A 9251-nucleotide genomic window follows, 5' to 3' on the forward strand; every position below is an offset into this window, starting at 1 on the left:
ATCTGAAAGATGCTTAGAGCGAGAGCGAGGTTGGTCTCTTCTCACTGGTGACAGATGACAGGATGAGGACAAATGGCCTCAGGTTGCACCAGGGTAAGTTTAGGTTGGATATCAGGAAACACTTCTTTACAGAAAGGGTTGTTCAGCACTGGGATAGGCTCCCCATAGAGGTGGTTGAGTCACCATTCCTGGATGTGTTTAAAAGCCATTTGGATGTGGTGCTCAAGGACGTGACTTAGCAGAGTGTTGTTAGAGTTAGGGCAGTATGGTCAGGTTGTGGTTGGACTAGATGATCTTTAAGATCTTTTCCAACCTGAGTGATTCTATGATTCTACATCCTGTAGATGAAGTACAATTTTCTAGAAGTGTTATCCTTTTTTCTCTTCCTGGTGACATTTGTACAGATCTTCCTTATGCAGTCTACGTCAAGGCTAACATACCAAGAACTCTATTCATCAATTTATGTCCTTTTTACTTCTTTTTTATTATATGTTTATTCATTTAGTTGGAAAAAGTAGGAAGAAACAGCTGTAGCTCCACCAGGCATTCTTTAGCTTTGGTTACTCAAGTGCATACACACAGCTTTCCAGTGCAGGAGTCTTGTTTAATCTAACGCAAAATCCCACTTCTCTGAGTGTGATATTAAAAGCTCAGCTTATAAACCTGTATTTCCAGACAAATAGCAAGGCATAACAGACCCAAATTAGGTTCTAGGCTTCTGCTCTCTATGATTTAAATAGAAGCATTCAGAAGATGGCTTTTCCAAGAACAGTTATGCTCAGGAAATCTTTCTCTAGACACAATGTTCAGTTCATCAAACAGTCTGGACTTAGAAAATAATAGTGCATTATTTTATAAGATGGTACCTTGAAGCACAATATGTTTGAACAAGAGTACAACTAGTAGTTAGTACTTTGAAACTATGGAGAAACAACAAAAAACTGCAAGCTTTGTTTAAGAGGAAAATATTCTGCATTTACAATGAGGGAAGATGAACAAAGAAGATATTCCAGCATATAAAGTAGTTTCTATTTTGAGCTCCTTCAAAAGAGAAAATCTCTTGCCAATTTTACATGAAAAGCAAACAACTTTGGTACAAGGGGATTTGCTTTCTAAGTGATAAAGTTATCAGCTAAACACCAGAATTCTTATGAGCCATAGTACGTACACACAAAATTACTTTTTTTTTTCTTCCCAAAGAGGGAAAGATCATCGTGAAAGTGATACTAAGCATGTGGTTCTACAATAAGGACAATGAACATGACAGCATTTGTTAGCTAACTGATTTCTAACTTGCTCTAAAGACTTTGTCTAGAAAAGCAAACAGAAAATGGGGTTTTAATGTCAAACTTGAAAAGAACAAAAAATAAATCCTACGACCCCATGCAGGTCATACGCAGTGGTATACTATTCTGAGTAAGCCAGCAATCGCTCAAAACAGTTACAAATTAAATAGAAACCAGGTTTTTAAAAACAATTCATCTAAGCAATACTGCCTTATAGTAATACATTTTCTTACTTGTTTCATGGTAAAAGATGCCTGTATCTGTAAGAAAAACAATTTTAGCATATAAAATTGAATAACTAATATCAAAAGGTCAAAGATTTTGATTCTATCTCCAACTATGTGAACCTCAGCTATCTGCTTCATTTCCCTGTCTCACTTTCTGCAGCTATAAAGTGAAAATAGTATTGACAAGAGTTTGGGGAGGCTTCATTTCTTAAAATCTGTAAAACAGATCCTTAGACAGCAGGTATAGAAAAGTGTCATCATTATTCACCAGATTAAAATTGAGATATCACATTTGAGAGGTTCTGTCTGTCACAAATGAAAGCAATGAAACACTTCACAGCTCCTTAAGGACAATTATGGCGGCTCAGTCATTTCAAGAATATGAAGTTTTCAATCAGACAAAAAAATTAGAACTATTTCAGGCAGAAACTGTAATATTAAATGCTCTTTATCCTAATCATGCTGGTTAGTATCTGCTTTGCACTATAACTTTGCACAGTATAGCAATTCCTCTGCCACTGCCAGCAAAACTGAAGAAATATTTAGTAGCAGAATGAAGAGAAAGGAAACAAAGAAAAATCTTTGGGTCTAACACATGACACTTGAACAGAGCATGAGTGTGAATATAGTTCAGAATGAAAGTCCGTGCTACAGCACAGTGGAACAAAAAAGGGGAAAGACTGAAATTTTATTCAGAATAATATCACTTTTCCTGACTTCTCCCTCTACAAAAGTGAACACTAGAAAAACTTTGAAACTTGATGTACTTTCCACCGCCACCACAATAAATCAATAAATAACTTCAGCTCTTCTATTTCCTTTAGGTTTTTACTATTTGCCCAACTTCTCATACTCTCTAGTCCCTAGTGTTGCTTAAGAAAAAGAAGCAATAGTAGAGAGATTGTAGAGTATGAGGAGTTATTTTCACTGTTACAAATCATACACAATTTCTACAGAGGAATCAATACGAGTTTATTAAATCAGCTGATGTAAACTCTGACTGCTCCTGGGCCTAGGCTTAATGCAGGAAAACCTTAGAAGAAGAGTTCTAACAAGCAGCTCTGTGAGTACAGGAACTTACAAAGCTTTTCTACTACAGATCTGTAGGTTTTAGCTAAACTGACATTGAAGTCTCTGAAGTTTCAGATGTGAAATTCTATTTAAGCTTTTCCTGCACATGAAGTATTTGTGAGGTCTCTGTCTTTATATCTGAGCAACCATCTCAGGAATTTATCTGAGTCCTATTTTTCTGTTAAGTATAACTGAAATTGACTACAAAATACTGAGAAAGGACAGAGAAAACGATCAGCAATCATAAGCACAACACAAACAAGTCATACTTGAAGAAATTAATGAAGAGATAAACTAAAACAGCATTTGCTTTAGAAGAACTTAGGAAGTCTGTGATGATGCTATTTCATAGACATTTAAACCCTTATAAAAAGGAGTAGAAAGAAAAAAACCTATGCTTTTGATAGTCATTCACACTTGGTTTATTAGCAATTCCCCTTGTTTTCTTTCTGAAGAAAGACTTTCTACTTAAAATTTCAGTGACTAAAAGAACAGTACAATTTGAATGCTGTAGTTTAACAGTGGCTTGCTTAAGAGTGGTTTCTTGGTCACACTGAGATTTCAGGGTGGTCAGACACTGGAATTGTTTGTCCAGAGAGGTTACAAAGCATTCATCTTTGTATTCAATTCAAAACCCAACTCAACACAGTTCTGGACAACATGCCACATCTGACCCTGCTTGATCAAAATGTTCCTTCTAACATCTAATCACAGTCACATTTTTGTGATTATGTTCTGATTTTTCTACCCAATAAGGCTTTTTTTCTTATAATTAATACACACTGAAAATTCAGAACAGAGTTTCCTACAGCACAGATATGCTGTTTGGTATCCTTAGCATCAGCAAGCAAAGTAGCAGAGTATTGCTTTGGAAATATTAGTTATGGCTAAGTATCCTTATGGTGCACTTTTGTGTTGCTAAGCAGCAACAGAAAAAGACACAAAACATTTATTTTTGGGAAGTCTTTGTAGCTAATAGAAAAAAAAAAAAGTTTGTTTTTTTTTTTTTAATTTTGTTTTGGTTTATTTTAGCATGAAATGTAGCTTCCTGCATGAAGAAAATCCACCTCACTGAGCTAGGAAATATTTCATACAGTCCTAGTTCCCCGTGAAAGAAAAGGGAGGGACTGTTTTTGGTAAAAGAGTAACATAGAAGTCATTTAACTTTTCCACATTTTTTCCACCTCTTTATTTTACAGTTTGCAAAGTGGAAACATTGAACCATCAGAGGTGATAAGGTTTGTCCTTATTAAGACCACTGAAGGCAAATCACTCTCAGTTCAGCTTGCAAAGATGGATGTCACACCGTGCAACATAAGAATCATATCCTTTTGACAAATTTAAAATGGATCAGGCTTCATTTATAAGTATTACTAACTATATTTCATAATTCATCTGCAGATTACCTTACTGCAATTTCAGAAAGTAGTAGCAGCATATCAAAGTACTAATCATACATGCAGATCATTTTAACTGATATTCATCTAGAATTCTCCAAGGATGAATACCACAGTAGAATACAATGATCTTTTCAATCATATAAAACACCTTTATTCATGATCATAATCATTTAAACCAGACTTAAATAGTTCAATAAGGTAAGACAACTTTAGGATTATGCAAGAACTTCTACACCTAAGTACAGATGCACTGTTTAACTAAATTAATCCTACATCGCACTTTTAGTTAAGCAAGGGCATCTCGAATGGTACGAAGACCTCAAAACAAAATGCAGAGTAGAGATTATGAGTTTGCAGGCATCAATTATCCTGCCTAGCAAGAAAAAAGATTTGCTGGAAGAGTTTGGTAACATTGTTACAGAAATAGAAATTCAGCTCAAGCCAGCCTTTTTACACCACAGGGAAAAATATGTTTCCAAAAGAAATAAATGGTATTTCCAAGCTTGTTTTACCAGAATAACTTCATTTAAAGCTTTTGGTGAGTGTAACTAGTTGATGAAGTAGAAGACCAGGGGTGAGAGACTGTAGTTGTCTATACTCACATTCAACAAACAGACCAAAAAAACAAATAAACAAACAAACAAACAAACAAAACAAACAAACAACCTTTTAGATATATAGATCAAGCCTGCTTGATTCAATAGGCGATGGTCCAATTTAGAGTCAGGAGCACATTATGTAAATCGAGGAGGTTAACTTGTGAAAAGCATAAAGTGAATTTACAATGATGGAAATTATGAATAAAAAGAAAATCAGAAAAGCTATAAGCAGCAGCTGGAAGAAAAAAGGTGCAATAATCCAGTTCAGATTATCCACGCAGCTGGATGAGAGTAATAAATAGATAGATATACCTTCACTTAAAATGACATCTTCTAGCATGGAGGCCACTTTGAAGAACTAACTGCATGTGCATGAAGGAGGGTCCACATTCTACTTTTTATGCAAAACATGGATACACGTTCTCCCTTCACATTGCTCTTCCTCAGGCTGCATCTGCAGTGCCAAGTAGTTCAGCATGTCCCAGAGTTTAGCCTACATCAGTTAGCTACACAGACTCACCATAACACTGCTCACATATGAACTGATTTGCTGAGAGAACAACTAGTTTCAGGCTACTGACATAGAAATATGCCTATCCAACTTCCCAAGCTAGCATCTTTATATAGTGCTAAATTGTACTTGGAAATCGTATTTGGATTTGGAAATATCGACCTATATAAACCCCAAATTAAACAGCACAGGTGTACACTAGAAAACAGCAACTTAGGAATGGATGTTTCATTGTTAATGAGAAGGGATGAAGATAACACTTTTCTCACTTTCACATCTCTGAGCCAACAGTGGATTGAAAGCAGGTGCGAGTTTCACAGAGGTTCTTGCTTTCCCATAAGTTCTTTTTAAAAGTCACAGTAAAAGGAATCAAAAGAAAAGAAGATGTACATCTCCTTTCTCTATCTCTGAATATCTTTACTGCTGAAGAGTGGACAAGAAATATTAGGTAAGTTGCTCCAAAAGCAATGCCTCCTTTTTATTTCCATAGAAACTACCAGAGACGCAAAGAGCAAATTAACACTATTTGGTAGAGCAAATTCTCAGCTACAGAACGCTATTTTTCAACACAATCACCACAATTAGGTATGCATTTTCAACGGTGATGAACAAGAACCTGCATGCTGCACCCTTAGAAGTCAGCACCAGTGGAGTTCGCCCACTGTCTCATAGCTACTATGACAGCATTGTTGTTATCAAAATGTTGCCCAACAGTCCATTTTTCATCAGCCTGAATAAATGGAAGTAGGAAGGTGCAAAGCCAGACTGTACAGTGGGTGTAGGATGACAGCCCGCCAAGATTGGCTATGAGCATTATGGTCTTCAAACTGGTATGGGATCCGGTGTTATCATGCTGCAAGAGAAAGGCTTCTTCCTTCTCTGGCCTGACTCTGGAAGTTTGAGCATTCTGCTTAGTCAGCATCATGGTACGGAAGTCAGCACTGTTGGTTTGTCCAGGCTCCAGAAAATCTGTAAGGATCACCTGTTTCCTGTCCCAGAAGACAGCGCACATCACTTTTCCTGCTGAGAGCTGTGTCTTGAACTTTTTCTTCAATGGGGAATTCACATGTCGCCACTCCATGGACTGCCATAGAGTTTTGATTCCAGCTTCCAGTGGTGACACCACATCTTGTCACTGGTAACAAAGCAATCCAGGAATCTGTCACCTTCAGCCTGGTACTGGATCAATAAGTCCTGACAAACTTGCATATGCTATTCCTTTTTGTTCCCGTGTGATCATTTGTGGGACTGGCACAACTTCCAATGCACTGACACCAGTACTCAGCACCATGCACATTTCCCTGGTAGTAATCTGCTGATTCACTCAGAGGAGCCGATTAAGACACTCTTCATTTCACTATGTGATTGCTGTGCATCACCATCCAGAATGAGACTTGTCTTTCACATTGCATTTGCCACTCCTGAAACACACCACTCACCATCCCACTGTGTTCACATCTCCTGTTTGGTCTCCACATACATTCAGCAAGCATTGATGAATGTCAGTAAGTGCAATTTTTCCTCCATGGAGGAGTTCAGTTCCACACCTTTGCCTCATACGCCCTTCCATGGCAGGCGCCATTTTGCCAGACTGCCCCCCTGCTGCCATCTGTCACACGGCAACAAAATGTAATGGGATATTGGTGGGAAGGTTCAACTTTTGCTGCCAAACCACCACCATCTGCCTCTGGTGTCATGGGCTGAGATAACAAAATAGGAGGCGTTACTTTCAGAGCAGCTGTCCTAAAAAATAACAGTTAATGAAGTCAATGTTTGAAAGACTGTTGATTGGCTGGTTGTGTATGCATATACAGTGTGTAGATTACCTCTAAAGACTTGTTGAATGTAAGAAAAGAGACACACCACTTTCATTTAACACATGGAGATTTCAGAATCCCAGTCCAAATCACACAACGTAGTGCTAATTTTATTCCAAAGAACTTCCTCACGGTTCAGAATAACTAACTCTCTAGGCCCATATTGGAATCTAAAAGTCTTAAGCAACTTAATTGAAAAAATCCATTTCAGTTGGTTTGAATAAGGATTCTGTCATAGGGGTGGGCAACTTGCCAAAAGGCTGCAAAGCAAATGGTCATAATAACTGCCAGTTGAATTTTGGATAATTGCTTAGCAGAATGCAACAATGATCACTGAGTACAAGCTCATTTAAATGTTTCACTCTAGCTGGAACAAAAGATAAAGAACATATTAATTCAATTTGCCAGTGACATAATAACCAGTGAAAAACTGTCAGATGCACAAATAGCCTAGAAAAATTAAAAAAAAAAACAGATAAACTTATTGTTCCCCTCACTTCCCCCCCAAAAAATAAGCATTAAAAACATTAAAGAAATATAAATTTAGAATATGAAGTTATGAAGCTGAAAAAAAAAACAAAAAAAACATTTGGAAATTAAGATGAGCTGCTGCATATTTAGAGACAGTGAAAAAGGAAATGCAATACTGGGAATGGGGACACAGATTCAATAATGATGCTTTCTGCTGTACCATACTGAATTCCACAAACTGCACAGATAAAACGGTATAGACTAAAATCAGGAAGAGGTTGAGTGAAGACATGAGCACTGATGACCCATGTGCTACTACTTCTACAGTGATTACTGCAGCCTATTTCATTGTGCAATGCAGATGTTTTAACTTACAATACCTGTAGACATACCTCACCATGTCTATTACACAATCTACTTATTTCTCCTCGATTTCAGAAATTCTTTGTCCTGATATTCCGAATTCATCTGTGGTTCCAGACATAGCTACATCAACAAATCATAAATAGTAACAGCCACAGTTGCAGGGCAGTGAAACTACTAAGTGAACAAAGGCTAGAGGTCAATCATTTCAGATAAGGCTATTTCACTGCAGAATCAGCTTCCAGAGAATACTATATTAAAATCCATTGCTTAATCATCTTTAGCACATACCACAAACCCTTACTGATTAATAAAAACTTTCCTACAGTAACAGTATGTAAAGATCTGATTTGCTTTTAGTAACAAAAAAAGAAAAGACAAAGGATTCTGCCAGCTTAAAAGAGACAGAATAAAAAAAGGTATTTAATTTAAAATGAGGAATTACATGCACAGAGCTAGGCTGACACCAACAAAGAAAAGGGTTTCAGAACCTCAACCACTATGCCATATGATGAGCATGAAACAAGAAACAAGTATATAAGATTTTGTTTTGATACAGTAGCAGTACTTTTTGCCTGAAGGGGATGTAATGGCCTGCCAAAATGTTCCCTAACCAATACATTCCAACATACTTTTCTGTAGCACTTCTATGCTTTGGTGCTGTGTGCACCTCCATAAAGTAACAACCACTCCTGATCCTGTATCTGGTGCTGAACCATTCCAGAACTATATCTAAGGTATCAAGCCACAACTATTTTTCTTAGATGCAATTTTAAATAGGTGGTAAAAATAGAAAAAGAAAAAAGAAGAAAGAAAAGGAAGAAAAAAAGAAGAAAAGCCATTAGAAAAGTACTGAAGAAAGCTGGAGCTCTAAGAAAAAAAAAAAAAAAAAGTACCAATGGTTCAGTCTGAGCTTTCTGTTCACTTCTCAATATATCAGGCCTGGAACAAGTTTCTCAGTGCAAAATATCTTTAATTGGCTGGAAAGCATTTAAGGAAAAATCTTTTTAATTAAAAACAGAACCAACAAGACATGAAAGCCAAGGGGGTTGGGAGAGGCATATGTTGACCTTATGAAGCTTTACAGCAGAACTCTGCAGGGGCTGTTTAAACTGAGAAAGCACAGTTTTAATTAAAGAGTCCTGAAGAACAGACAATTCAAAAGAGCAGGTCAGCTAGATTCCAAGAGGTCAATTTAAGCATAAGCAGAAGGAAAACAAGACTTCTGGTCATTTTACCTTCCTCTGGGAGAAATCTGTTGCTAACCAAGCATTATGCTCTATGTTTCTGAGTACACAAACTAGCTGTCCTCTAACCACCTCTATGAGTGTTGCAAATCATTGTTAAATGTTTATAGAATGGAAGAAATTTTTTGAAGTCCACAACAGATTCTTAACACTGGATCGCATTCTAAAATAAACTCAATTGTATTTTTCCCCCATGCATGGAATCCCAGATATGCTTAAGCATACTTGAAAACAGAACTCTGCACCTTGCTGAGCTTCA

The sequence above is a fragment of the Meleagris gallopavo genome, chromosome 5 (assembly GCF_000146605.3).
Source record: "Meleagris gallopavo isolate NT-WF06-2002-E0010 breed Aviagen turkey brand Nicholas breeding stock chromosome 5, Turkey_5.1, whole genome shotgun sequence".
Taxonomy (NCBI): Eukaryota; Metazoa; Chordata; class Aves; order Galliformes; family Phasianidae; genus Meleagris; species Meleagris gallopavo.